This window comes from Panthera onca, chromosome A1 (assembly GCF_046562875.1).
Source record: "Panthera onca isolate mPanOnc1 chromosome A1, mPanOnc1 haplotype 2, whole genome shotgun sequence".
Lineage (NCBI taxonomy): Eukaryota > Metazoa > Chordata > Mammalia > Carnivora > Felidae > Panthera > Panthera onca.
In genome coordinates this window covers 138,775,294-138,800,634 of record NC_138339.1, presented here as the reverse complement: position 1 = coordinate 138,800,634, position 25,341 = coordinate 138,775,294, and the positions used below count along the sequence as shown (strand labels likewise).

General features: G+C 41.1%; 1 non-coding gene across 1 annotated transcript; it reads left to right on the top strand.

Annotated features, from left to right (window-relative positions):
- Positions 1-3,413: 3,413 nt before the first annotated feature.
- Positions 3,414-3,498, top strand: TRNAQ-UUG (transfer RNA glutamine (anticodon UUG)). The gene has a single exon. It is a non-coding gene; the product is annotated as a tRNA-Gln (tRNA).
- The last annotated feature ends 21,843 nt before the right edge of the window (positions 3,499-25,341 follow it).

Sequence of the window (25,341 nt, the reverse complement as noted above, 5' to 3'; positions counted from 1 at the left end):
CATGGGGCCATGCATCCGCACCTGCACGAGGCAGATTCCCCCCTTTCCAGTCATATTAACAATTGTCTGATAACACTCAACTACTAGCTTAGGCACCCACCTTCTTCCCCTTTCAAAATGAGAACTGTTTGTTTCTTACGTGGTGACTTTTCCCATGATAAAAGCAGGAGTTAAAAATAGTGCTTGTCTGTGTTGTTCTTGACAAAATTTCAAATGAAGCCTAAATCTCTCATCCTGCTTGAACCAGACAAGAAGTTACTGCCTTAGTGGGTTTTTTTTTTCTTTCCTGAATCCTAGTAGCTGTCATGATTCACAGCTTTGTATGTGATCTTGGCATTCTTTTCTGTGATTAACCCAAATTAAAGTTTACATTGTCTGCTATTTTCCCCAGATTTTCTAATTGGATGAAAGGAACATACTTAGCATTCAGGGGGAATTATGATAATGAAAATGACCCTAGCCAGCCAGGATGGCATTAAAAATATGTGGTTTGCTAATTACAGAAGGGAAAAAAAAGCTATTATGTCAGATTAAAAGCTTCATCTCTTAATGGGTAGCAAGCTCAGAATTTCTTTGTCTGAAGAGTATCTTCAAATCAATTGTTTCTTTTGTATCAGAGTCCAAAGAATCTGTTTTGGTTACTTGAAAAATTCAGTAGAGATTTTTAGCAATATAAGAAATATTTTGGGGCACCTGAGTGGCTCAGTTGGTTAAGCATCTGACTTTGACTCAGGTCATGATCTCACAGTTAGTGAGTTTGAGCCCCGCATTGGGCTCTATGCTGACAGCTCAGAGCTTGGAGCCTGCTTGGGATTCTGTGTGTCCCTCTCTCTCTGCCCCTCCCCTACTCACTCTGTCTCTCTCTCTCTCTCTCAAAAAATAAACATTAAAAAAGTCAATTAAAAAAGAAATATTTTTACATAGGTAGGGTACTCTCTGAAGTGAAAAGGATGCTGTAGATACAGATAGAGTTAGATATATACAAAATCTCATGACATTTAAATTTTTCCAGATCCTCCTAGGATGTTCACATTGAAGGGGACGTTGGAGACAATCCAGCGGTTCTCACATTTAGCTCAGAACGCCTGGAGGGCTCATTAAAACACAAAGGGTGGGCTCAGGCCCAGAAGTTCCAATTCAGCAGTATTTGCGTTTGCAACAAGTTCAAGTGATATTGATGCTTTTGCCCCAGCAACCACACTCTGATTGCCTCTAACCCAGGCCAACCCTCTTGATTTACAGACTGGGAACCTGCAGTTTGAATACAGGGCTCACTGCTAAACAGTTTGCAGGTGGATGAGGTAAGAAAAGAACCTTCTTGCTCCCGGTTCCACCCTTGGTCTCCTCCACCAGTGCTTCACCTCTTCCGTGCATCCAACATGATCTGGGGAACTAGATAAAACACACTGTGATTCAGTAGGTCTGGGGGGGAGGAGGAGCACAGATCTGGGCTTCTATGTTTCTAACCAGCTCCCAGGTGCTGACCTTGCAGCTGGTCCACAGTCGACTTTGAGTAGCTCGGTCTTACACTGTGTTATACAACAGTTTGGTTTCTTTGTGTTAATTACTTACATTCTGAAAAGGCAAAAAAATATTTTTGTTCTAATTTATTTTAGAGACATTTTAGGTTCACGGTAAAACTGAGCAGAAGGCACAAACAGTTCCCATATACTCCCCACCACCGCTATCAACAACCCCCCCCCCCCCCCCCCCGCCCAGAGTGGTACCTTTATTACAATTGATGAACCTACCCTCATCCATCATTATCACCCAAAGTCCATAGTTTACATTTGTGTGCACAGTTGTTGTTATTGTTGTAAGTTCTATGTGTTTTAACAAATGATTAATGGCATGTGTTATACAGAATACTTTCACTGCCCTAAAAGTCCCCCGGCCTCTGTCCATTCATCCCTCTCTCCCACTTAGCCCTGGCAATCACTGACCTTTTTTACTGTCTCTCTTGTTTTTGCCTTTTCTGGAACGCCATGCTGTTGGACTCATCCGGTATGTAGACTTTTCAGGATGGACTTTTTTCACCCCGGTTCCTCCATGTTTTTTCATGTCTTGGTAGCTCGTTTCTTTAGAGCACTCAATGATACTTACTCCATGACCCGGCCATTGTCCATTGTCATAGCACAGGTTATCCGTTCAAGTACTGAAGAACACCTTGGCTACTTACTTCCAAGTTGTAGCGATTGTGAATAAGCATCCGTGTGCAGGGTGTCGTGTGGACCTAAGTTTTCAATCCTTTGGGTAAATACCAAAGAGTGCAATTGCTGGATCACGTGGTAAGGGTATGTTTCGTTTTGTAAGAAACTGCCAAATGGCCTTCCAAAATGGCTACAGCATTCTGCATCCCTACCAGCAACTTATGAGAGTCGCCACAGCTCCACATCCCCATTAATATTCGGTGTTGTCACTGTTCCAGATTTTGATCATTCCAATAGGTGTCTAGGGGTATCTCATTGTTATTTTAATTTGCAGTTCCCTAATGATAAATGATGTTGAACAGCTTTTCACATGCCTATCTGCCATCTGTATATTTTCTTCGGTGAGGTGTCCGTTAAGTTCTTTTGCTCATTTTTTATTGGTTATATGTTTTAATTTTCGAGTTTCAAGAGTTCTTTCTAGGGACACGTAGGTGGCTCAGTCAGTTAAGCGTCCTACTTTTGGTTTCCACTCAGGTCTGATCTTGCAGTTTTGTGATTTTGAGATCCATGTTGGGCTCTGCACTGGCAGTGCAAAGCCTGCTTGGGATTCTCCCTCTTCCCCTCTCTCTCTGCCCTTCCCCTACTTGTGCTGTCTCTGTCTCTCTCAAAATAAATAAACTTTTTTTTAATGATAAGTTTTGGGGCTCCTGGGTGGCTCAGTCTATTAAGGGTCCAACTTTGGCTCAGGTCATGATCTCATGGTCCACGAGTTTGAGCCCCAGAACCTGAAAAGCCTGCTTCAGATTCTGTGTCTCCCTCTCTCTCTGCCCCTCCCCCACTTGCATTCTGTCTGTCTCTCTCTCAAAAATAAATACACATTAAAAAAAAAAGATGCCTTATCTTAAAAAAAAAAAAGGATAAGTCTTTCCTAATGCATGTCTTCTGCAAATGTTTCTCCCAGTCTGTGACTTGTCTCCTTGAATTATTAAAAATATCTTTTAAACTACTTTTTTTAAAAAAACTTTATTTATTTATTTTGAAAAAATACAGAGACAGCACGAGTGGGGGAGGGCCAGAGAGAGAAGGAGAGAGAGAGCATCCCAAGCAGGCTCCACACTGTCAGCAGCACAGAGACCAGTGTGGGGCTCGAACCCATGAAACTGTGAGATCATGACCTGAGCTGAAACCAAGAAACAGATGCTCAACTGACTGAGCCACCCAGGCGTCCCTAAACTACTTTTATTAAAAATATGTTTTAGTGGCGCCTGGGTGGCTCAGTTGGTTAAGCGTCTGACTTTGACTCAGGTCGTGATCTTGCGGTTTGTGGGTTCGAGCCCCATGTCGGGCTCTGTGCTGACAGCTCAGAGCCTGGAGCCTGCTTCAAATTCTGTGTCTCCCTCTCTCTCTGTCCCTCCCCCACTCATCATCTGTCTCTCTCTGTCTCTCAAAAATGAATTAAAACATTAAAAAAAATTAAGAAAAAGTCATCTTTTAAACTACTTTGTTATTACATCAGAAATGGAAGAATATTCTGAACATACTGAGTATTTTTCTGGATGTGTTAAAACTGTTTTTAACAACTAGTTATTAAATAGCTACTGATCACTAGCTTTTGTATGTGTCCATTCATCCAAGGGCCTCTATTTTCATGCACTTTCCCTGTGCTAGGAATTTGGAACACCAGAGTTTTCGGCCCGTCTCAGGCATCAAGTCTAGTTAGGAAGGCACGTGTAAGATGTCGAACAGACTACACTGTTGCAAGTGTGACCGCAAGCAATGCATGTAACAAGGGAACCATACTGGAGGGATTGAGAGGAGGTGACTTCTGAGCTGAGTTTTAAGGTACACAGGGGAGTTGAACAGATTTTGAGAGGGGTGTGGGGGAGGGAAAGACATTCCAGACTGAGATTTCAGAGAACTTAAAAGTAGAAGAGGAAAAGCCTGGAGACAAAACACTGACGAAGGTTTATTTACGTTTAGGGAGACATGGGAGGAAGATAAAGCAAAACAGAGATAGGGCATCTTCAGAGACTTAGGAGAAACTAATGTCCGGAGCTAAATTTAAAAATAATGTAGAGCTACCTACTGATTGTTTTTGTACTCCAGCAGATATAAACAATAAGAATCTAGCTTCTTAGATTTCTAGTCTATGGAGAAGTCAACACACTTTAGCTCACTGGGACTGATGGTTAAGGCAGACACACCGGCTAAACCTCCGAGACTCATATAAATTTAAAAGTCGCAATTTTAAAAACACTATCTGTCTTAAGCAATTTAAAGTCAAACTAACATATGAATAGCTACCTTAAGTGAAAGGTACTTTAAAGCAATCCGAAAAACACAGACTCACTTGGTTAGATTGCAAGCTTTAGGAGGGCAGGAACCGTGAGTTACAGTCATAAGCTCCTGAAGATTAATTAACTAGTATTTTGACTTCTACTCTTGAACTGTACTTCTTTTAAAATGTTATATTATAAGCAGCGCTTTCTACAATAGCCAAATTATGGAAAGAGCCCAAATGTCCATTAACTAACGAACGGATAAAGAAGATGTGGTTTACATACACAATGGAATACTACTTGGCAATGAGAAAGAATGAAATCCTGCCTTTTGCAACAATGTGGAGGGGACTGGAGGGTATTATGCTGAGTGAAATAAGTCAGTCAGAGAAAGACAGATGTCATATGTTTTCACCCATACGTGGAACTTGGGAAACTTAACGGAGGACCGTCAGGGAAGGGGAGAGGAAAAAAATAGTTTCAAACAGAGAAGGAGGCGAACCCAAAGGAGACTCTTAAATACAGAGAACAAACTGAGGGTTGACGGGGGGTGGGGGAGAGGGGAACATGGGTGATGGGCATTGAAGAGGGCACTTGTTGGGATGAGCACTGGGTGTTGTATGTAAGTGATGAATCACGGGACTCTACCCCCAGAACCAAGAGCACACTGTATGCACTGTGTGTTAGCTAACTTGACAGTAAATTATATTTTTAAAATAATGAAATAAATAAATAAATGTTATATATATACACATACACATATATATTTATTACATATATTTATATTTATTTTCTATGTAATAATATATTTTAAAATATATATATTTTATATGTATATAAATATACATATATATTTTAAGAAAGGTCTTGTTTTCTCTCCACATTTATTCTCAACTTAGCTCAGTTGCAAACCTCTGCTCTTTTTGGCAGCCCTCTTCTCTTCAGGGAGCGATCTTTCTCTGACTCAGACATTTCTGCCTTTTCCCCTCTCTCCTGTAAGACCTCTACCTAATTTTTCCAGCTATATTTCAGTTAAAATATCCCTTCTTTCCTGTGTGGGTAATTCATTTCTCTCCCGTTTATTTTCCGCTCTGCAATTTCCCTGTCCTTCCCTGGATGAAAGACCTTTTATAGAACCTTCCTAGCTCTCAACATATCTACGCACAGTGATTTAGAGTTAGGTTGCAAATTGTCCTCAAATAGGACTTTTTAGTTTGAGAGAGAATACTTGTAAATACCCAGAATCTCTTCAGACGGAAACTGAAATAAGACTTGAATTTATTCCATGCCAAGGAACTGATTTTCCTGTGTTCTATCTTAAATACCAAACACTGTTACTAATTTAAAGAATATTCAGTATTTGACACAGTTAAAAATCATGTTTATGGACTGGGTATCATGTCATTTCAGAAACTGTTAGCTTTTAGAATGTAAAGTATAAATGTAGAAATATATACTTTGGACACCATCAGGCAGAAGGAAAGACGTAATGAAAATTGGAGCATTAATCAATGAAATTGAAAACAGGAAAACAGTAGAGAAAATCAATGGAACAAAAAGCTGGTCCTTTGAAAAAAATCAATAAAATTGATAGATCTCTAGCAAGACCGACAAACATAAAAAGAGAGAAAAGACACAAATCACCAATATTAGGAACCAAACAGGGGCTATCCATACTGATCCTGCAGACATCGTGATAAAGGAACACTACAACCCACTGTATGCTCATAAATTTGACAACTTAGAAGAAATGGACCTGAAAATCACAAGCTACTAAAACTCAGCCAAGATTAAATAGGCAACCCGAATAGTCCTACAAACATTAAATTCAGTTGGTAATTAAAAAGCTCTTGAAATAGAAACCTTTAAGCCCAGATGGTTTCACTGGAGAATTCTACCAAACACCTAAGTAATTAACACCACTTTCACACAATCCCTTCCAGGAAATAGAAGAGGAGGGAACATTTCCCAGCTTATTTTATGAGGTTAATACCACCTTCATATCAAAATCAAAGACAATACAGAAAAAGAAAACCATAAGCCAACATCTCTCATGAACTTAACTCCAAAAATCCTCAAGAAAATATGAGCAAATATTTTTGTACAAATCCAACAATGTATGGAAATAGTTACGTGCCATGTCCAAGTGGGATTTATTCCAGGTACATGAGGCTGGGTCAATATTTGAAAATCAATTAGTGTGACTCACCATATCAACAGGCTAATGAGGAAAGATCAATGATCCTGTCAATTGACAGAGAAAACACACTTGACAAAATCCAGTCCCGAATCATGACAAAAACCATCAGAAAACTCGGAATAGAGGGGAAACCTCTTCAACTTGATCAAAGGCATCTACTAAACATCTAGAGCTAACATCATGCCTAATGGTGAGAAACTCAAGGCAAGGATGTCCATTCTCACCCTTGGAGTAAGTGCGTGGAATGGAGTGCTGGAAGCTGTAGCTGAGATAAAGAAAAGAAGGAAGAGAGGAAGGAGAGAAGGAAGGGAGGGAGGGAGGGAGGAAGGAAGGAAGGAAGGAAGGAAGGAAGGAAGGAAATAATCATTCAATAGGAAAGAAGGAAGGGAGGAAGGAAGGAAGGAAGGAAGGGGGAAGGGAGGGAGGGAAGGAAGGCAAAAACAAGAGAAAATCTTTGGTAATAGATTAATAACAAAATCTGATAACAGGTTTTGAGTTATCAGACTAGGCAAGAGTTCTTAGACTTGATACCAAAATCACAATCCAAAAAAGGTAAAATTAATAAATTAGACCTCATCAAAAGTTTTAAATTTTGTTCAGTAAAGGACTGTTAAAAGGATGAAAAAACAAGCTACAGACCAGGACAACTGTTTTCAAAGCATCTATCTGACAACTGACTAGCATCTAGAATATGTTATGAATACTCAAAACTCAATGTTAAACAAATAAGCCAATTAAAAACGGGCAAAAAAGCCTGGACAGGTACTTCCCTCAAAAGGATATATAGATGACAAACAAGCATGTGAAAATGTATCAGCCATTAGGGAAATGCAAATTATAGGCACAATAAGATATCGCTCCCTACCCATCAGAATGACTAATATAAAGAATATCAACAACACTAAATGCTGGTAAAAATGCAGAGAAACTGAATCATTCATATATTGCTGGTGAGAATGAAAAATATAGTATTATTTACTCTGGAAAATAGTTTGGTACCTTCTTCCAAATCAAAATGTGCAACTAGCATATGACCCACCAACCGCCCTTGGGCAATCCCAAAGAAATGAAAACTTACATTCACACAAAACATGTTATGGATGTTTTAATAATAGCCAAGAAGTGGAAACAACCCACATGTCCTTCAACAGGTGAACGGTAAAACACACTGTGGTACATCCATACCATAGAATACTACTCAGCAGTAAAAAGCATACCCTTTGAGAACTTGGATGAATCTCTGGGGAATTACACATGCGTGAAAAAAGCCAATTCTAAAAGACTACATACTGTACGATTCTGCTTATACGATATTCTTAATATGAAAACATTACAGAAATGGAAACAGATTACTGGATGCCAGTGTGAACAGGTAGAGTCAGTGGATGTAGCCACAAAGAGGCAACAAAACAGGCTCTTGGCCTGTAGTAACATCACTATTGTGGTTATGATATCGCATTGTAGTTTTACAAGATGTGGCCGTCGAGGGAAACTGGGTAGAGTACATGGGATGTCCCTGAACTGTTTCTTAAAATTTCATGTGAACCTCCAATTATCTCGAATTAAAACTTTAATTTCAAGAATCAGTGTTCATCTGGGGCGCCTGGGTGGCGCAGTCGGTTAAGCGTCCGACTTCGGCCAGGTCACGATCTCGCGGTCCGTGAGTTCGAGCCCCGCGTCGGGCTCTGGGCTGATGGCTCGGAGCCTGGAGCCTGTTTCCGATTCTGTGTCTCCCTCTCTCTCTGCCCCTCCCCCGTTCATGCTCTGTCTCTCTCTGTCCCAAAAAAAAAAAAAAAAAAAAAAAAAAAAAAAACGTTGAAAAAAAAAGAATCAGTGTTCATCTTTTCCTATTTCCTAATTATTTGCTGAATTTTTTATCAATGTAAAAGAGAGGAATCAAATTATAACTCTCTGGAGAGGAAAAGAGGAATTATTAATCTGTTTTATGGACTATTGACTAATACTTACGATACTAATGACATGTACTGGGAACATGAGGCTTCCTATGGGATCTTGCAGGACAAACAGAACATGGCATTGCCTGCCCAGATTTTAAAATAAAATTTTTTAATGTGTATTTATTTTTGAGAGACTGAGACAGAGGGTGAGCGGGGGAGGGGCAGAGAGAGAAAGACACAGAATCTGAAGAGGCTCCAGGCTCTGAGCTGTCGACACAGAGCCCAATGCGGGGCTCAAACTCACAAGCTGTGAGATCATGACCTGAGCCAAAGTCGGACGCTTAACCGACTGAGCCACCCAGGGGCCCCTGCCGGCCCGGATCTTATATGGAACAACATGGTGTCTGAGAAGCCAAACTTACAGTGGGTATGAAAACAGTCTCAGATTCTCTGTGTGGTATGTTATTAAAGAAGCATTTCTATCTATTCCTTCAAATTTGGCTTTCAGTAGTTTCTTCTGTCATTACTACTCAGGCTTATTAGTGAGTGTTTTTCTCTGATGATGGCATATTTATTAACATGAAGAGAGTTAATGTGGATTGTTCATTAGTTGGAGTGATCCTATAATGTGAAATGAAAATCTCATCATTTCCATGCAAAGAAAATCATTAGAAGAGTACAGTCTAGGAATTGAGGCTGAGGATTGATGCTGATACCATGAGATCTTGTTTATTCTTTGTACCATCACGTATTGACCTTGACACCATAGACAACAGGCCATTCGTGTGTTCTCTTATCTATTAATGCATTCAATTTTGGATTACTGTATTCAACTAACATTTCCCAAGAACATAGTATATGCGCATAAAATCTACTGGACACTGATGTCGAGTAGCAAGGTAAATAATGCCCTGTGCTCAGGCAGACTTCAAATTATCACACATCCAGAAATATCGACAGTATAAAATAAAAGGCTTAAATTCCCTAAGATACAGGCCATATAAGCAAAGGGCAGTTAGTGTTCAGAGGAAATGAGTCTTTCCAGCCCAGGAAAACTGGTAAAGGCTTTATGGAGAGAATGATGTCTGGATGGAATTTTTAAGGGAGCTAGATTTAAACAGAATGAGAGTGAAGGTGTTTTTTGTTCTTGTTTTTGTTTTAGTGTTTATTTATTTTTTGAGAAAGAGTCCGCAGGGGAGGGACAGAGAGAGAGACAGAGGATGCAAAGCTGGCTCTGTGCTGAGATTTCTCGAATGATGAGATCAGGACCTGAACGGGAACCAAGAGTCAAATGCTTAGCCAACTGAGTCACCCAGCCTCCCTGAGAGTGAAGGTTTCAAACAGGGAAGTAGTTAATGCCCTTTGGAATTGCCAGGGAAGGCTGAGGCCATCTGGGCTAATAAAGGGACTGACTTAATCTCTGACACTGGTCACTCAAGCTTGCCTGGATTCTCAGGGAAAGGTCAGTTACAACCGTGCAAAGAAGTTTCTTCAGCCATTCAGTCAATGTCTTACTGGTACCTGTTTCCTTACTGACAAGATAACTATTTCCCTACTTATAAGATAAACGATAAACTTCACAGAATTGAAGGAATATCTCGAGTACCTAAATAAATACATAATTTTAGTATTTTCGCTGTCAAGAAGATAGAATAAGAGGAAGCAGGCACAAGTGTAGCAGTCAGATAGGAAATCACGAACACCCTTGAATTCTGTGGTGGGGGCATTCAGGTTTGAGAAGGGCAACCCTGAACTACCAGGCAAGTTTGAACTGGTGTCCACAGAAAAAGAGGAATGGATACTCATCATCCTGGGGCAGCGTTACAAGAGTCAGTGTGAGGATATATCAGATGTGAATTTCTTTCATTTTTGTGGCTGTTTGTACCTGGTGAAGTTCAGGCTAGGAAGTCATTGGAGTGCCTATGTTATCTACCATTAATCTTCTAAAGAGTTTAAGGGAGGTGATGAGATTTTTCATTTGCATATTTTATTAGTTAATCGGGGACATCCTTCTGATGCTCATCCATGCACTTTCATATTAGATGCTTAGTGAAGTCTTAATGTCAGACGAAGTGTCTGCTCACAAATTGGAACTTTCTCTTTCCCTGTCCGCCCTCAGAATCTGGACACCCCCCAGAATGTGGACATTCCCCAAATGTGTCTGTGTGTGTGTATGCTGGAGTACAGAGGGAAGCAGACATAAAGGAAGGTGATCATAACACACAAGACTAATCTTAAACTTCTTTGAAACTCTAAGAACCATTTCCAATAACTAGAGAGTAATTTTTATCTTAGTAAAAAAAACGGTTAAATGAAACGTAATGAGCCCTACAATTGTGAAGTTAGGTTCAGTTTGAGTATGTGTGCTGATCACGTCCCAGACATACCAGAGTGATCCATTTCTTCAGATAATTTTGAAAACCTCAGGTTTGATCTCGAAAAACTTTTAATGTTAAAACAGTTGGTCTTTATTATGCCTCACCTCTAATTTGAGTAATGGGAGACACAGTAAGAACAACCTATAAGCAAGGTCTTGGAATGTAAACACAGGGCTGTGCACGCCCCTTCCTGCTCCGCCCACTTTCTAATTTTATAGCGATATTGTGAATTCATATAGCAGACCTGTTTTAATCAGCACATTTTAAAAGAAGGAAAATATTCAGATCAACAAAGAGTGTTTTTAATTTAGCCTGATGAGCTATATTTCAAACAGCCATGTAGATAGGAGGATTAAGAAGCATTTGCTTACACGTGCACACACACACACACGCGCACACACACACACACACACACACACACCTCCGCGTTTGAAGCAAACTTTTGTAATCACAAGATTGCAGGACTGAACTCCTTGGGAGACATGCCGTCTAAGAACCCACAACTTCACAGAGAAGTTTAATTACTACATTGCCCCACGGAGCTTACCCTCAACTCTGATGAGTAGATTTCATGTTAACCTTATAAACAAAATGTCTAAACTCTTACTGCTCAGAATAAAATATGGCTGTACATTTTCTCAAGCAATCAGTCCCAACATGAAGAATCTCCAAAGAAAACAACCGTTTATAAGCTGATGTGGTAATGTCACATACCAGATACCAGGCAACCAAGATCCAATATGAGTTTTCTTCCTCGTGTGAAGGTCTAGTTCACTCACCTGAATAAACTGGCCTCTGATATACATTACATCATGAGTATGAGGTCAGAATTTTCTTCCTTAGATAATGCTCAATGTAAAAACATGGGAAGCCTGTGTACCTCTCAATAGCTGGGGAGTTATAATGATTTTGAAGGGTACATAACTGAGGACAAAGTTTTAAAGCCTTGATTCCAAATTATGAAGTGTTCCACATTGGACAAATCACTCCACACGGAGATGCCTGATAACTGTTGTCAGGGACTGAATTGGTAACTCTTATCCTGACACGTACGTTTTCTCTTAAAATCTGTAGTTACCTTGGTGTCCAAGCAGGAACCGAAAGGTAATTAAAAACAATTGTGAAGTTCACGCAGGAGACTAAAGAATCCAAGGAAACGGATTCCTCTGTATCTTTATCTTTCACAAGCGTTAACAGATTGGAATTGTGGGTTTGTCGTTTTTGGCAAATGCACTGATTTTGTACTGACGGAAATATTTGGCTTTGCAAAATGTGTTTTGGTCAGGTAGACTCATAACCCGAGCCATCCATCACTGGCGTAATGTCAGGCCTAGGATCATTTGGGAGGTGGAAGAACATGAATTTCCCAGGATACGTAGCAAAGGGAGGTCCCTGGATGAACAGGTATCTGGTGTGGTACCACATGGCCCAAGTGCTGGCAGCAACTGCAGCCCATTTTCTGCTTCCTCACACCAGGGCATACGTCTGCAACTCACAGAGTGACTAAGACCTTCCCAACAGTGTGCAGGACCACAGTTTCTTTGAAAAGTTGGAAGAGATCCACTGTAGGTCTGGACTGGTCTAGAACGGATAGGTACTCCCTGAGCAGGCTGGGCATTCTAATCTCTGCTGTGCTGGGCAGCTGGAAGCCTCGGGGGACTTAAGGGCATGGCCCAAACCTAGCTTAAGTATCTCCCACAATGGTCAGGGCACATCAAGCTCACCAGCCCCTCTCCAGGCAAAAGTGGTCTCTCAGTGGCCAGCTTTTTCTCAAATGTAGGATGGCACCGTGCCATAGGTCTAGCCAGGCAGTGGTTGTGAGTGGGGTATGACGGTAGACAGTATGTCGCTGCTCCGGTCCTGACTGAACACAAGTTTGCCTCTGTGGGTTGTGCTCCATGTAAATGGCAAATTTTCCAAGCTGTTCTTTGCGTGTGCCTACTATAACTCAAATAGACTGAGACTCTGTCTGCATACATATGGAAACATTGTCCGTTGGAGGGGTAGCCAGGCCAGATCCAGCATGTTAGGAAGCCTGAAGAGTTGGCCTGTGACATGAGGCTGCGATGTTGTTACTCCCGCAAACAGGGATAAAATTGCACTCCTTGTCTGAATTGCACCTTGAGTACCTGACCCCAAGTCCTCTGTCCCCACACTGACTTCCATTCAAACTCTGCAGCCTGGAAGGTTAGCAACCAGCTGATACATCTGTGTGGTAACAAGCTTTCAATAGTTAACCAAATGTGAGGAGGGGCACCTGGGTGGCTCACTCAGTTAAGCGTCCAACTTCCACTCAGGTCGTGGTCTCATGGTTTGTGAGCTCAAGCCCCGCGTCGGGCTCTGTGCTGACAGCTCAGAGCCTGGAGCCTGCTTCGGATTCTGTGTCTCCCTCTCTCTCTGCCCGTCCCTGCTCGTGCTCTGTCTCTCACAAATAAATAAACATTGAAAAAAAATTTTTTTTAGTGTGATGGTAGCTAAAATCTCTTCCCCTTTTTGTGGACCTGCAAACTTTCCTCAGGCTCAAAGCATGCCTAGCCTTTCATGTCCATTCTGGTACTGTTGGGGACAAGCTTCTGGTATAATTTTCCCAGATATTTTGGCTTGGGTTCAAATCCTTTCACCAGGTGCTTTGCCACTTTCACGGACATCGTTTTTGAACTGCCTCACTTCGGAGCCAATATGGCAGACCTGTAGTGTCACCGTTTGGGGATTTATACTTCTTCATGGTCATCTGCGCACATGCTGGCAAATGCCAGGGAATAAGGATTCTCCACTATTCCTTTGAGGTTTAGGCTCCTTTGGAGTTTGGTGGCTGGCGTTGGAGGGGGGTATTCCTATTAATAGATGAACGATGAATTGAACAGAAAGACTATTTAAAGATAAGCTCTTTCAGCACACACAGAAAGCGGGCATGTCAGTTCCCAGTTTTGGACTGTCTGGGATGAGAAGGAATGCTCTCGAGCCCCAGCTGCTTCTTATTTGGCTCACCATGAAAAACGCCCCCCCTGGAATGCCTGCTTTATAGGTGCCACATGGTTCTTGCAGCTGAACTGGGTTTTTCTGTAACTTGGCTGTTTCACATGCAAAATATTTTAAGTCAGAGACACATTAGCTTACAGTACCTTAATTTCAATCTCCTAAACTAAAAATTTAAAACAAAACTTGGTTTTTTTTTTAATTAACATAGGGAGGGGCTGCTTGTAGGGCAAAGGGAGGTCAAAGTGTTTCATTTCAGCTTAATACCAAGATCGTTACCCTGATTGTTTTGCGATTTTTCTGATGGTGTTGTTTTCAGGGTCGAGGCAGTTTTATAACAAACAAGAAACTGTTTTTGAAAAATTATGCTAGAAAGGAAGGAATAAACATGTGCCTTTGTAAAACCCAAATCCAGTGATATCAGACTGATTTTTCCACCTAATTTCTCAATCTCTTCTTAAGAATATAAATATTTAACTAAAATTAATTACCTACATATTTGAATTAACTGTCCTGAGTTCAGTGCCCAGACTTGTGTTTTTGTGGTAAGAGAACCAACTCTCTAGCCTTTGAAACATGCCAAGATCAATGAAAAGGAAGGGTTTGAGGAAAACAAGATTCATTAGCAACTCTCCTTGAACAGCCTCTTGATTCCCTTCCTATACTCACGTAAGGCGAGTCTCTATTCTCTTCCAGGAATAAGCTCTCTCAGTATCACCGATCTGTGATTCATTTTGAAAGGAAATGCAGGGAGGTATGTATTTGTGGAGACATATTCAAAACGCGTGCCCTAAGCTTACCCCCTGGAGCCTTCAGGAACCATCCGTCTCTTCAACATCCAAATCACCGGGATCACCACCCAATCAGTGGTGCCCCTCCCCATATTTTCACAGATTTCCCAAAAGGATTTGCTTTCCAGTTTACCTCCTTCTCTGAATACCTGTGCCTGGGGGGCAGCCTACCCCCTTTAATATTCCCTCACGCCATTCTAGACCAGCCCGCGGGCCACCTTGCTACACAGAGCCAGGGAGCACTGCTCACTTTGTAGTCTAGGGGAATGACACCTTCTGGAGCACATCTAAGAACAAATGGTGTTCCTGGCACTGGGCAACGTAAGAGCTGAAAAAAAAAAATGCAACTTGCAAAAGTACTCTTAGCACAATATAGAAGTCTATGGAAAATGTTCTGGCTAATAGAAATTATGTTACAGGGCGGAAGACCCTTTCAGGTTAGAGGGGAGGAGGGGGAAGTGCTCAACTCTCAGAGCCGAAAGATCCAGGCCATCATGGTGTTTTTTTGAACAAAAAAGAATTTTGCCTTCTTCCTAAGCCTTTGCCTCCAAATGCTAAAATGACAGGTATTTTTATTGCCTTGCCAGATGGTTGGAGGAGAAAGGAGGGAAGCCTGAGTTGAGACCACGGGGATGATTTAGGACTATGGCAAAGCCCCAAGATGAAATCCCTGGGTTCATCCCCTACTTGCCACTTCACATTATAAATTCAGCCTTTCTCAGACTGTGAGCGAGGGGCAAAGACAGCTTTCAGAACCAGGTTTCTCTTATCTACTCAACGTCAGCCAGTTGTTTACTCTATTGATTTAAAAATCTCCCTCCTGCCCTAGGTCTTTCTTACATTGCCAATTAGCTCGTTCCCAATGTCCTGTCACCAACATTAAGATCCCCCGATTAGGGATTTATAACTGCAATCTTATTTTTATTAAAGTTCTAGAGATGTGAAGTTTTCCCCTGTGTAATTCTTGTCTTGAGCATGAACATATTTGATTAAGGGAGAGGCAAATAAATTTTTATTTTATAATTGATATTTGAGCGCTTGATGCAATCTAAATCAAAGTCTTCAATTATTCTTTATCCTTCACATAGCTACTTCATCGAATATAAAATTAATGTCTACCTATAAATTTCCTTTATGTTGTGCTAAAAGTTAAGTAAATTGAACAAAGGTCTTCACCTATGGAAAAATCAGAAAGTGTTGTGTTTAGATATAACTATGTCCAAAACAGTTAAGTAGCCAGAAAAATCTACTCCTTGTCAGAGAACATTAGTTGGCTATTTCAAACTACCTTATAAAAGGACCTAATGGAACTAGAAGGAGTGACCAGAGAATAATCGACTGAATGTAAAGACATCTTTAAAGGACAGACTGAAGTCTAGAAGGTGAATTTTCACTTATATTGAAGAGATACAAATAGATCACCTTCTTCCTAAGAACCTTGTCTTAAATGCTCTTCCCTAAGATCCTAATCAAGAATCGCTTGTATGACATACTGCATTTTCAGGTGCTGCTTGGAAAATAAGATTGAAATCCTACATAGAGTCTGCAGATCTTCCTCAACTTATGATGGGGTCATCCCAATACACGCATCATAAATAGAAAATATCGTAAGTTGAAATGCGTGTAGTATGTCTAACCTACGGTCAAAGCCTAGCCTAGCTTCCTATAAATGTACTCAGAACCCTTACATTAGCCTACAGTTAGATAGAATCATCTCACCCAAGGCCTATTTTTATCATAAAGTGCAGAATATTTTGTGCAATTGATTGAATACTTTACTAAAAGTGAAAAACAGAACGGTTGTATAGTAACAGAAAGGTCGTAAGTAGACTGGTTGTTGACCTTTGTGACTGACAGGCTGACCAGGAGCTGGGGCTGCCCCGGCATGATGACAGGGTATTATACTGCATGTCACTGGCCCAGGAAAAGATCAAAATTCAAAATTCAAAGTACAGAATGCATAGAGCTTTTGGCCCATAATAAGGCTGAAAAATTGTGAAGTCAAACCACAGTATGTCCTGGGAGATCTGTATATTGTTTGTTTGTTTGTCATGTTTATTTATTTATTTTTGAAAGTGAGAAAAAGAGAAAGAGTGGAGGGGGAGGGGTGGAGACAGAGAGAGGGAAAGAGAGAATCCCAAGCAGGCTCTGTGCTGTCAGCGCAGAGCCTGACGCAGGGCTTGAACTCATGAACCATGAGATCATGACCTGAGCCAAAATCAAGAGTTGGATGCTTAACCGACTGAGCCACCTGGATGTCCTGCCTGTACACGGTTTAAAGGAAAAACAATCATAATATGAAACAGGGAATTTGAAGGTATTAGAAAGTGTGGGGATGACTGTATGGCTCAGTTGGTGGGAAGCTGACTCTTGATTTCAGCCTCGGTCATGGTCTTGCATTTCATGGGTTTGAGCCCCATATCAGGCTCCGCGCTGACAGTGCGGAGCCTGTTGGTGATTCTCTCGTGCACTCGCTCTCTCTGTCCATTCAGTGTGCTCTCTCTCTCTTTCTCTCTATCAAAATAAATAAATAAATAAATAAATAAATAAATATTTTAAAAAGAACATTTGAAGGTATTAGAAAATGTGGGACTGAACTGAAAAGACGAAACAAAAGCAATCACTGAACGTTTTATTCAGCTGGGAAAATGCAGTCTTCATCCCAATTTGACTCAACACGTGTTTTGTTTTGAGCTCCCTCGCTGTACATAACATGGTAGTCCTTTAAATGACTACCTATAGAAGGAGTTCACACACCTAGAATCTCCTGTTCCTTCGAAAAGACAAGGGCAGGTTAGCCACGGAGGAAGGCAGAGGTAGGGTTGAGAAAAGGAATCAGTAAAACCCACACATTTCAAACAACAAGAGCTTTCACTCCTTCTCTTGTGGAATGTCAAGAGGCTGCCTTATGCTGGAGAATGTTCCCTGGCAGAGCTCTCTTCCCCTGCTGTGGAGAGGAGCCTCATGACTGCTGAGTTATAGTTGCAGCTCTGTAAGGATATTCCGTGAAGCTTTCTGTCAGAACAGCAAAGGCAGAAGATGGAACTCAGTTGGTGTGGTGGGGAGCTGCCTCTCAATGTACGTTACGGAGTCTCTGAAAGCAAGTTTCTGTCACTGAACACCTCCCACAACTAAGGGCCTGAAAGCCCTGCCATCATATTCATTTATTTTGCACAAAGGGGATTCTAACCAGGTTTATGAGGAGACTGTTAACTGTACATATTATCCTTGAAATGTGCCGACTAGCAGCCTTCACTTCTATAAGTTTATCAGCTTTACTCCAGATCCTATGAGAATCCAGATGCAGTGGGACACAAGACAAGTATATTTTGGTGGCATGTGCTGGTTGGAGATAGGCATCCCCATGTTTGGGATGGGGTACACATTCCAGATGTAAGAATACGTGTGGTAAGACAGGGCCTATTTTGAAAGATAGAAGGCACTTGAAAAGTGCAGTGAGCATTGCTGGGAATTTACCCAAGGGATACAGGAGTGCTGATGCCTGGGGGCACTTGTACCCCAAAGTTGATAGCGGCGCTTTCAACAATAGCCAAATTATGGAAAGAGCCTAAATGTCCATCACCTGACAAATGGATAAAGAAGACGTGGTTTATATATACAATGGAATACTACTTGGCAATGAGAAAGAATGAAACCTGGCCATTTGCAGCAATGTGGATGGAATTGGAGAGTGTTATGCTAAGTGAAATAAGTCAGGCAGAGAAAGACAGATACCATATGTTTTTGCTCATATGTGGATCCTGAGAAACTTAACAGAAAACCATGAGGGAGGGGAAGGGGAAAAAGAAAAGTTATGGAGAGGGAGGGAGGCAAACCATAAGGGACTCTTAAATACTGAGAACAAACTGAGGGTTGATGGGGAGTGGGGGAGAGGGGAAAGTGGGTGATGGGCATTGAGGAGGGCACCTGTTGCGATGAGCACTGGGTGTTATATGGAAACCAATTTGACAATAAATTATATTTAATATAAAAAATAAAAAAAATAAGTGGATAAAAAAGTGCATTGAGGTAGTCAGTACCCAACATAAACTTTGCTTATCCCACAATTTTGCTCTAAAGCACTGGCCTTGAGTAAGGATGGGACCCTGCTTTGAGGGCAGCCATGGGTGACTCATTGATGATGGCCAATGCAAAACAGAAGAACAACCCAGACGTCTGGTTGACCTCGGCTTCAGATGCTCCTCTACGTTTCAGTGTTGAACAGGAATCTGCCACCAGGAGCCCATCTTGCTTGTCAGCAAAGAGGCAAGCCTTGCTGTTTTTACTGGCCAGGGTTCGTTGGCCAAATAATCTGCCCCAATTGGAGATTTCACTGGAAAATTGTCTCATGTTTTGCTTTTGTTTTTTGTTTTTTGTTTTACTTTCAGTAGAACAGAAGAACACAAAACAGAAGTGAAAGTGGATGCTGCTGCCTCTCTGGGGTCACAGGCAAGGCACCAGCACATCCTGGACTGCTCAGGTTATCTGAGAACAAGTTGTACACATCAGTCAGCAGGCATAAACATGCCAACGTGAAAAAATTAAGCCACTTGATAAACCACTACAAGAAGGGATTTTTTTTTCAACATCTGCCTGGAGAAGGTAGAGGAAAATATTACAGGTAATTGAGTCAGGCTTCAGAAACCTGAAGCGTCATAAACCACCCTTCCCTGCCCCCCAAAAGAACTGATAAAGTCTGCAGGTTTAATACTGATGCAAAAGCAAAAAGAAAGGGTTACCCTTTTTTTCAAACTCTAGAACTTTCCCTGGAAAGGAATTCAAAGCAGAAGGTAAAATAAATGAATCCTGTCCACCAGGCTGATTAAAGAGTAGCAACTGTGTTGTCAACCCTGCCAGGACTCAAATGGCCCTATAGAATTCAGAATTAGAGGTGCTCGTAAGCCTCTTGATCTAGACAAATGGACAACAGACATCTGCCTGAAGGTGAAGAGCTGTTTTACTAACTGTCTCGTGTGGTAATTGACAGAAGCTGACAACAAAAATGGCAGAGATGTAGGTTAGGGGGTCAGTCATCTGCCAAGATCTGTTACCTTGGGGAAGGCAACAGTGCAGGGGTGGGTGTGGGAACAGACCTCGTCTGTCCTGGGCCAGATAATTTTTGTTCATGTTTCTCTTCCATTCACACTTCAAAGCATGCCTCGCTACTGCCTATTTCATGAGACCCTCTGTGTGTGCGAACACAAGGATGTGCAAGATGAAGATTTTAATTGGCCCTTGTCCTGGTCATTAGTTCATAGTTTGTGAGTAGGAAACTATGGTAACAATAATAAAAGTCATCGTAATTTTTAAAAGGGAAAGAGTATAAGAATATATACTCATTCTTCTAAGTGTATCACTAGAGCTAATAGCAAAAGCAAACAAAAAAGTAACGACAGACCCAATGTCCATCAATGCATTGAAATATTAATCAGTCACTAAACAAAATGAGGCGGACCTATGTATTTTACATGAAAAGACGTCCATGAGATTCTTTCAATTTTTAAGAAATTAAGTTGGGAACAAGATCCAAACTTTGACCTGATTTTGTGTTAAAAGGAAAAGAAATATCTTTTGATACACTCAAGGAGAAGGATCTGGAAGAGTACACTCAAACGCACACTTGAAGAATAGGTTTGAAAAGTAAGGTTTGGATTTTCATTTTCTAATGAATTAACTTCTTTACTACTTATATTTTTAAAAACGAACATAGATTAATGGATTAATTTTTTTAATAGTCAATTTTTTTGTTTAAAAATGAGGGAATGATGAATAGAAAAAAGAATATGGAAAGAGCTGAGAGATACGTTTTCAAAATTTTCACTTTTGCCTGCAGAGCACCTTGTATGCCAAGAACAATTAATTTCATTGTGATGATTTAGTTGGTATTCAATTCCAGTGGATAAGTTAAGATTGATAGTCTCTTTAAAATTTCCGTGTATGTGTGTGTGTAATTTACGCTAACACATTGAGAGAAGGAAGGAGAAATTATGTAATCGTTTCCGCTTTTCCTCTTTCTTTTCTCTACTTTGGGAAGCCTTTGTTACTCTTGTTTGCTTTTGTTCTCTCACCGTCTCTCTTTTGTGCACAATTGTTATTTGCTTTCAAACAGAAAGTACAAATTGTAAATCTTTCGATTACAAGTGACAGAAACCCAGCTCAAACTAGCCTATGGTAATAAGGAAAGCAGACTGGAAATTGGGGATGATGTGAATAAGAAACCAGGGGCTGAAGTTTTTTCATCAACATTTCCTTTCTTCCCCCCCCCCCCCCCCCCCCCCCCCCCCCCCCCGCCTCAGTACCACCTTTCTCTATGTTGGCTTCATTCTCAATTAGGCTGTCGACTCAGGGAGCAAAGATGGCCGCCACAGCTGCCCTAGACTGAAATCACCCTCAGAGCTAACAACCCTACAGAACAAGAGGGAATGCCTCTCTGTCTGTTGCTCAACCAATCTCCCATTCTTGTGCAATCTCTATGGCCACTAGAATGAGAGACTCCGATTGGTTAGTTTTGGCCATGTGCCCATCCCCACAGTAAAGGAAGCAGGTCAAGTGATAAACAAATCTATCAACTGAGTAAGGGTGAGTTCCCCCTTTTATCCCCAGAAGAAAAAGATAACAGCTATTACCAGAAGGGAGAAGGTCTACTTAAGTAGGCAAAAATTACAGATACATGCTAAACATGGGATTTTAAAACGTGTCACATTCCATATGAAGAAGTAACAGAGCTGCTCTCATTTTCTCGGTCTTCATAAATTCTTGAAAGTTAGGCTTCCATGAGTTCTTAAAAATTCTGTCAGTGGATTGGAAGACATGACTGCCTGTGATTTTCTTCCCTTGTGTATCCTGTCTCCACCACAAGGCTCTTTCTCTGACTTGCTCAACTGTCCTGTCACTTGCCTTTCCAGTGATTTATCTCCAAAGGAAACTGGCAAAATGAAAAAAATTCTGATTTTAAAGATTTCTTCTTTGATTACGGGGTGGGGGAGAGAAAATACAGTGTTTCAGACAGGCGTTTTAAAAGCCTTGAGCTGGTGAGTTTTGCATAAAAATAACTTATGTTCTTTTTCCCCAAGCCAGGAGTCCTTTAAAAAAAAGCAGGTGTTCCGGATACTAGAGATGACAAACAGCTTTATAACTAACACAAGGAAGAACAGAGGACAGTGAACTCGCCTGCCAAGTGTTAAAGCCAAGGGCAAAATAGTCCAAAATGGATTTTTCTAGAACCATTTCAAAGCAGGGGAAGCCAAAGGATTAGTAAAACAGTGAGCCTATAGTCTGGTCACTTTGAAGTCTGATATATTAGCTAGGTTGTTAATGGCATACATTTACACAGATCTTTTCAAGGGAAAAGATTTTTTCCTTCAGCCAAGTATGAAGATATGATAGCTTTTTCCTCTGTTCTCAGATCATGCTAAGCATCTTCAACATCTGTTGCATAGTCTACATGGAGTGGGGCCATTGCCAAGAAATTTCCAGAATATACACTGGATGCCTTAGCTCACTGATTGCAAAGGCTTGTTTTCTGTTTGTTTAGTTGTTGTTTTGGAGGGAGGGAGAGGGAGTTTGGGATTAAGTTTGGAGAATCACGCAGGCTCTTTTGTTAAGGAAGCACAAACAGGGGCACCTGGGTAGCTCAGCGGGGTTGAGCGGTTGGTTGAGCATCTTACTTTGGCTCAGGTCATGATCTCACGGTTCGGTTCGTGAGTACAAGCCCCAAGCTGCACATCGGGCTCGCTCCTGTCAGCAGAGACCCCTTAGGATTCTCTGTCTGCCCCCCCCCCCCACTTTCTGCCCCTCCCCCTCCTCTCTCTCAAAAATAAATAAACATTAAAAACAAAAGCACATGCAATCTGAAGGGCCATATATTCTGCAGTTCCTCAGTCAGTTAGCCCAAGGATGAAGTAGTGTTTTGTTCTATTTTGTTATTTTACGCTCCTGGTTTCCTTCTTTGGAAACATCTTCAGAGCACATCAGTAATTTCCTTCCAACACTTATTGATGCGTTTTCTACCAAGCATCAATTTTTCCAATACTGTGTAACTGTCACATCCATCTGTTACCTTCCACCTAGGCCTGAAGTTGGTTAGCCTCCTGTTTTTCCCTCTGACAACACTGCCATCCATTTTGACAGAATGGTTTAGAAAAGATGCTTAGGGAGCAGGCATGGTGAGGGTGATTTTTCACTTTCCCTAGAACAGAGCTGTCTGACAGATATACAATGTGAGCAAAATGTGGGAGTTTCAGTTTTAAGGTAGTGAGATTTAAACAAAAAAAAAATTACAGGAGAAATTAATTTTCAGTATTTGATTTAATCCAATATATCCAGACATTATACAATTATTAATGAGATCGTTTCCATTCTCTTTTCTGTACTAAGATGGTGAAATACTGGTGGGCATTGTACAGTGACCACACATCTCAGTTTGGACTAGCCACAGTCCAAGTTCTCAGTAACTACCTCTGGCTACTGGCTACTGTATTGGACAGCGTGGCCCTAGAGGGTCCCTGGAGACTATACTTAAATTATTTGCTGTGGACTTGTTATGCTTTTATATAATACTACATAGTATAGCCTGAGTAGTACAGGATGCTATGAACAATAGAATTGTGGTGTTTTTTTTTTTTCCAAAAACACTCATTTCCTCAAATCCGTACCAAGATTCCAAGCTCTTTTCCCCTCGTCCATCTAGCTAGCAAAGCCACTGCCAAGGTCATGACAGGTTTTAGAAAATGTGGAAAGTGAGAGCCGAGGAAAAGCCCTCCACATTTCGAAGTCACAATTCTTAAATTCCACGTTAGATACCAAACATTTTCAGATGTATGTCCCTCATTATTTATGATTCTCACAGACGTTTTCCATCCCCCGTGTGATTTCCCGCTACCTGACTTGTTCTGGAAAGTATTTTGTGTTCCAGTCTCAGTCGTCCAAGGTTCGGGAACAGTTCATCTCTCCACCTCAGCTACATGTGTTTAATAGCCCTGCTTGACCTCCACACCGGGGAGGATGTCGTAGGAGCTCGACTTTCTCTGAAGTCTCGCTGTCTGGGGATGAGCAGCGTGCCGTGACATTGTCCTCACAGATGCTTTGCAAGCACTTTGAATGTGTCAGCATTTCCACCTGGGTTTCCTGAATATATGGTTAACGGCATCGCTGGTTGTTTTTGTATGTGTGTGGTGCCAGTCGAAGAGGTAGATTGATAGGACCCTCCTTGAATCACTTCGTTATTTGAGACCTACTCTGAACACTCTTGGCTTCTTAGTGGTGGGGTGGTTGGGTGCTCAGCAGTCCCAGCTGGTTCCTCTGCCTGGGACTCTTCTCAATGTTCACTGGTTAGGCTCCCTCTCACCCTTCAAATGTCAGAGGCCTTCCCTGACCACGTAGTGTTCTATTAGATCCTTAATTTTTTTTTTTTTTTTTTTTTTTTTTTTTTGCCACAGAAGTCTGTTTTCTGCCTTTACAGCTCTTAACAACACCGAAATGCACTTGTTTATTGACTCCGTCAAAGGGCAGCCCGGTGTGTCCATTCTGTCCACCCCAATATATCCTAAACAACTAGCTCATTGCCCAGTGCACAGCAGGTGCTCAATTATATTAATTTGCTGGATAAGTGCATAACAAGTTATATTTTTCCAAGAACTGTATTCTTCCATTTAGACCACATTGGTGGTAAACTCATCAAAATCATATTGACCGCCCTAGAGTTAAAAATACTGACAATGCTTTTCTCAATAAAGATGTTCCATTTTTCAAAATACTTCTACTTCATCAGTTCTTGAATTGTGCGTCACATCACTCACAGTGGTCTGGGAAGAATGTTAGGTGCCTTTGACAATCCAATGGTAAATATCAAATGAGAGCCACATTTTCAAAACTCTTAAATTGCCAGAGCACCAGCGACAATACTTAAACATGAACTGAAAGTCTTTCTGAATAACATCTCACGTAATCTAAGGGCTTATAATAAAAGTAGGGCCGTGGATAACTATACACATACCCCATAGGAACCCAAGATGTACTTCAATTCCAGTTCGAGAAGCAAAGCATCCCAGTGCTATTTAATGCCGTGATATAAGTAGAGAAGAAATGAACTCTACAGTCAGCTAGCACAGCACTGGGCTTCAGAACCCACATTTCCAGGGAAATTTCCAGGGAATTCATGCAGGTGCTATAGGCCTTCGACAGTTCATTTGTTTGGCAAATACTTATTAATATTCTTATGTGTCCAGGTTTAAGTTCTCTTAGAATACTGACTTATTCAGTTATCATAACAATCTTGTGAGATAGGCACTATGAGCATCCCATTTTGTAGTTGTGGAAACTAAGGCCTGGCCACATTCCCTAAGTTCGAAGATGGTACGAAATGAAGCTGAGATTTGAACCCAGGAAGTCTGACACTGAGATCAGTGTGGCTAACCTCTACTCTGCAGGGCTGCCCTAGACTTTAAATTTACAAGCCTTTAGTCTATCAACAATTACATCTTTCTCTCTTCTTCCCACAAGCCACCTTTAAAACATTTCCCATGATTTACAAGGAACATTTTTCATCGGCCATCAGCTTTCCTCATCTAGTTCAATATGAATTTCGCTTTTCTCCCCTTGTTTTCTTCTAAAGGGGACCATATGTCCCCAAGCTGAGGAATTGGGAACTGGAAGCTATAAATTTAGAAGA